Source organism: Lemur catta, chromosome 1 (genome assembly GCF_020740605.2).
Source record: "Lemur catta isolate mLemCat1 chromosome 1, mLemCat1.pri, whole genome shotgun sequence".
Lineage (NCBI taxonomy): Eukaryota > Metazoa > Chordata > Mammalia > Primates > Lemuridae > Lemur > Lemur catta.
Genome location: NC_059128.1, coordinates 9,091,370 through 9,097,369, shown reverse-complemented (window position 1 = coordinate 9,097,369; position 6,000 = coordinate 9,091,370).

The window sequence follows — 6,000 nt, the reverse complement described above, 5'->3', positions numbered from 1 at the left end:
TGCACGTGCTCAAGGACAGGAAACACACACTCACACTGTGAGACCGGCTGTGTCTCAGAACAACTTAGAGCAATTTCCCTTGACGTTCCTTGATCGAGGAGCCCTCCTGTTAGAAACTGGCAGAAGGGCCACAGTGAAGACCAGGCTGCAGCTGGGCATAGGGACCAGGATCATGCCAGCGAGTAATTGCAACGTGAAATGCCAGCCCTGAGCGCAGCGGGTTTCTCCTCTTGCAGCGCAGTGGAGGGAGGCAGGGTGGAGAAAGGCCACTGCAGGGGCGGTGGGAGCCAGGGCTGGTGAGACCATGACAGGAGAAGCCAACAAGCCCAAGTAGCCGAATAACATTCTCACCAAGTGGATTCCGAGAAAGGATGATGAATCTCTCCAATTCAACATGTCATGGCTGGGTTTGGAAGCCACAGATGAAAACAGAGGTAAGATAATTATTTCCATGGGACGCCGGGTTGTGGGAAAAAAAAAAAAAAATCACATAGTCGTAAAAATGAATGAAATCATTCAGCCAGGAATATGAGAGAGCTCTGTAAAGATTTAGAAAGCGGGTGTGTTTAATGTTACTTTCACAATAGGTTAGGTTCCCCAAAAGGTGCTAAATTAAGACAAGGGAGGGTGAGTCTAGTTTTCTCACTGGAACAGTGTTTTAACACTGAAGTTCCTGACCCCAGGTTTGATGCTCCTGCCGTAGAAATAAACACGTACAGCACGTTTAGTGAACATAAATGCTACGAGGCATAGCTTTACGCTACACGGATTAAGGTTTCTCCAAATCAGCTCAGCAGGGCGACACCATAAGCCATTCCATAGAGACCTAAGGCGCAGAGGATCCCAGTGGGCAAAGCTCTGTCTTTCTTCATGGAATATGCTTTATTTTCTGGACAACTACTTAGAAGGTGAAGTAGTGACAAGAGTCACAAGAGTTCCTGTGAGGATATTTGGCGCTCCTCCAAGACTTTGGACAGCAGATCCAGAAACGCTGGGAGGAATCACCTCTCTCAGCTGTAAATTCCTCGTAGCAAGCACTGGTCTTGCTGCATCCTGACAGCACAAAGTGCTTCTGCTGTCCGCACGGCCAGCGGTGTGAGCTGTGGCCCTGGGGACTTCATTTCCTCCTCCTAACGGGGCCGGCCAGGGGGACACAAGGACCACCCCCAAGTCCTGACAGAACGGACTTGCCCATCTCTTGCTCTTTCTCTGCAGAATGGCTTCACCTGGTCAAAAACTCAAGAGATCCATCTGATTGGTGTTTGACTCCAGGGCATGAGCTACTGAGGCAGTCCTGAATCTAGAAGTTTCCAGGTATTTGTGACTCACGGTTGTGGACTCCACTCGGATTAACGTGGAGACTTTATGTTTCCTTCAGCGGCCTGGTGAGCAATGAGGGGTTTCAGAGGAAACGCTTCTCACCCGACGCCCCTCCTCCCTCTCCCCCCAAAGGCTGCGAGGGGTTTCTTAAGATCACAGGTGTGGAAACAGAACTTAGGAAAAGTATGACAAGCATTATTAAAATAATGGCTGAGTTTTAAAAATTCTCAGTTGGGAGAATCAATTATACGGGAAATAAAACCTTTTTATTTTCAATCTTTTTAATGGAAAGTGTTCTGAAGTGTACACTTCTGTCCCTTTATAAGCAGAAGATTCTGGACATAAAGTTTGCTTTTCTGGGCAAACGAGGGCCATTGTTAGGAGACTTCATTAATGTGTGGCGAGTCCTGGGTTCACCTGCCGGTTTCTTAGACCTGCCCAGGAAAGCCAGGCGCTGTCCCTTCCATCTGCACCTGGCAGAGTCCTACCCTTCTCGCCCGCAGCTTCCAGTGCACTGGGGGCTGGGAAACCAGACCCCCAAACCCAAGGGCTGCTTGTTACACAAATGGCCTTCGCGCCCTGGTGTGGGAGTGTGATGGCTGGAGAGGCCTGGTCTGACCTCGCAAGTGCCTGCATCTATTCGGGCGGCTGTTTCTCTACTCAGAGCACATTTCGGAATTTTGAAAATCCACTCGGCCTAAACCTCACCCCTGGACTGTGGCTGAGGAGGTCTGGGGAGATGCTGAGGGTGTTTGAAGCTGCTCCCAGGTGCTGTCGAGGTTCACATCGGATTGAGTGTTGGGGTTGCCTTGAGGTCAACCTCTGCATAAACGAGGCTGAACTGGAAGTCAGGATTTAAAAGTAAGTCAGCCTTAGCCACGTGTCATCTTCCTTCTCCTAACTTCTTCAAACACCCCTTTACTTCAGAAAAAGAAATTCCAAACCACACAGTATTTCATAGACCAAAATAGAGATTTTTATTTCCAAACATAAAGAAGATACATTTTAAAAAATATATAAAACAACAAAAACGTCAAACCATCTTTTAGAACGCTGCTACTTCCAACTTGCACAAAAAGAAGGGGATGGAAATGTCAACATGACTATAAAATACAGCACTGAGAAGAAACCAGGGGTCCCTGCGTTCCTCCCTACAAAGCCAGGAAGGCAGGGAAGGCTCTCCGTCGGCTTTGGACTTGATATGAACCAAGATAACACACACATGTTCCAAGACGAGTCATTTGGCTCCAAGACCTCCTTCCCAGAAAGCTTAATTTATTGCAAATGCATGTTTTATAATCACAAATAATATGACAAGAGTGAATATGGTCCCTTTACAAACTGTTTACATAATAGAACATTTAAACTATGAAATTAGTTTGCTTTTGACATCAAAAGCCATTTATGCAGCATCTACACATGTGTACGTATACACACACACACACACACACACACACGCACCATTGCTGGTCCACACTGCACAAGCCGCACCATTCCAGCCACATGAACAACGGGTCAGTATCAGGTTACTGTGGCCAGGTCTTCAGATGCAAAAGATGGGTGAGTTTGCTCACGTAGCCTCGGCTTAGGGTAGATTGAGAGCGGGATTCGGCTGATGCCTGCAGGGTGGGTGTCTGAGCAGGCGTGGGGCCCTCTGGTTCCTGAGCCCTCCCTGGCTCAGGAGGGAAGACAAATTAAACGAACAAATCCATCAGGGTTGGACGTGTTGGGAGCAGGGGGCTGGTCTTTTGGACTTGAAATGGAGGGAAAAAGTACTCATTCCTCCAAAGCTGGTATTGGAAACTTGTCATTTTTCCTAACACACACACACACACACACACACACACGAGAGTGAGAGAGATCGATGCCCTCCTGCACAGGAGGTTATTTGCTGTCCTGAGAAAAAGAGAGGACATTGTTTCCAAACCAGCCCGAGGAAATTTCCAGATGACAGAGGTCTAAGGGGTCAGTCAGCCTCCCTCCAACCCGTGTGGAGAACGTCAGGGAGGACAACCCGTTGCTCCCATAAGAGGCATAAAACGCCAGACCTCAGGGGAAATGTCCTGGGAGGTGTGGTCTCCCTGGGTTCCAGAGACCATGGGCTGGGGTCTCCATTGTCCCAAAGCCCAGGGATGGGAGCAAGAGCTGCCTGGCTGTGCTTCTGCATGGAGATGCGTGTAGTGTATACACACACACACACACACACACACACACACACGGGCACACACATGCCATGCTCAAACACACGCACATACAACTTCCCCCGTCCGCTTCCTCTCTTTGTCTCTCCCAGGGGGGCCCTGGAGCTGCTCAGCAGGCAGTGACCTCACAGAGCAGCCTGTCCTCTGCCTGGCCCTGCAAGCGGGGGCCTGTCTCTCCAGGGGGGAGGCAGACAGATGGTAAGCACCTGCCCTGTCCCCTGGCACTCTGTCCCTGTGTTGCCAACTCTCGATGGCGGTGGGAGTCACCTGCGGCAGTGGGCATGGGAGGAATGTCCTGCAGGCCCTGCTAGGGAATGACTCCCTCCAACTAGCCAACCAGCCGCCAACACAGCAGCAGCCCGGGGCCTACAAAGGAAAGAAAAGCAACTGAGGCCAAAGGGGAGTTCCACAGCGTGGTGGAAGGAGCATTGGGCTTGGAGCCAGCCATCCCTGGGTTCAAGTCCCAAATGTACCACTCACCACCTAGCTGGTTGCTTTTAGGCAGGCTGCTAACCCTCCCTGTGCTCTGGTTCCAGCATCTGAACACAAGACGACTCCACAGCATGGGCTTTTAGAAAATGTCAGGGCCGTGGTGCAGGCCCTTGGTTTATGTTTCCTTCCCTCCCTTTGTCATGAGAACAGGAATAGGGACTGCAGGCTTTGTCCCTCATCCCCGCAGAGGTGCCTGGAATGGATGGCCCTCAGGCCCCTGGTTGCTGAGCTCAGAAGTAAGCATTCCAGAGAGGAAGCCCAGGATCCCTTGGGGAAATTGAGGCCTCCCCATGCAATTGCTGTCTCTGGTTGGGTACTATCATGTTACCATGACAACTAAAAAAGGCAGGTGCTAGGAGATGCTGGGTCCTTCCTACTGTGCTTTGAGGCTTGGGGTGCCCTGCTATAAGGTTTGGTTTTAGACCAAGAGTTGTGTTTTTATTGTCCTTTGAGACACAAATTCTTCCTTGTTCTTACTTTGACAGACAGAAGGCATTTCTTTTGTTTGGAGCTAAGGGAGAAATGATGGCTGGTTTTAAGGCCTTTGATTCTGGCCCTCTGCTGGAGGGTCCCGTGGGGGCTGGCGGTTGGGTGATGGGCGACACCTAGGGGGTGTCCCTCCCTTTCCCTTTCGAGACCTCCATTGTCTACTAAAAATGAGGGGCTGGTCTGGACAGGCTCAGAGATTCTGTCCTTCCAGGATTTGGATCCCAGATCTCCTCAAGTTCAAAAAGAAATTATAGCAAATGTGCATTTTCTGGGCTGAATCCAAACACGAGGTGTTAAAAAGCCTAGCCCTGGGTCCATACCGCCAGGACAAAGAGCTGGAGGGGCTGCCTCAGCGCACAAACTTGGGCGAGCAGGGATGCTTGGTGTATTTGTCTGTTCCCAAGTCTTGCAAGAACATCTGCAGTACCTTTGGGTGGACTCGAGGGACTCAGGGGCCCTGTCAGCAATGGGCAGGTGGCAGGCAGTGGTGGAGGGTCATTCTCAACAGTCCAAGGGTGAACGTCTCCAAGTTCTGCCCTCGGAGTGTGAGGCCAGGACAGAGAGGGTCAGGATGAACCCTGGTTTTCGTCTCTGACTGTGGCAGAGACATCCGAGTGCCACCCTAGCCTTCTTTCTTACTAAACGAGCCCTATTTTGTCGGGGAGCATGTCCCCAGACTCCTCACAGATGTGGGAGAACCGTATGACATGGTCCTGGCCAACAAGGCGACAATAGAAGTCACAGTGGACCTTCCAGGAAAGCTCTTTGTAAGGAGGACAGGCTCGGCTAGCTCCACCCCTTCTTCCTGCCTGGAACGCAGATGAAAACCTGGAGGAGGGGTGAGCATCTGGGCCATGAGGTGACCGTGACAAAAGGGAAAGACAGTTGCAACACCTTGGCTCTGACATCCTCGGGGGAGGAGGTGATGCCAGCAACAGCCTCTCTCTGGACTTCTCAGGATGAGAGCAGGCCAAGCCCTTAGTTTGTTTAAGCCAAAGTTGGTGGGGGAAGGGGGGGTTCCGTTACCTGAGGCTGAATCTAGAAATTTCCCTCCAGACGGGTACCCACCTTCCCAGGGTAGCTAGCATTTCTGGGGCGCTGAGGCTCCAGGGCTGATTTCCCCTTTTGCTAATGGGTAGGAGGAGGTGGCAGGGAACTGGCCGGGGTCACACAGCCCACCACCGGCAGAGCTCCAGCCCAACCCCGCCCAGCACTGAGCGGTGTGGCCCTGTCACCCGGGACTGACTCCCTGAGCCCACGGGCTGAGTAGGAGCTGCTGAGGCGTCAGGTCCTAACCTGTGAAATGGGCACAGGTTGGAACCAGACGGTCCATAAACGTCCTCCACGCTGACAGCCCCAAACCCAGGTGTGCTCCTCCAGCAGAGAAGTCAGCGTTTGCCCTCCGCTGTGCCTCCCCTGAAAGTCCTGCCTGGTCGCTCCTCGCATCACCTGCTTTCTGAGGTCAGCTTGTCTCTCTCCAGTACTGGATGAAGGAAAA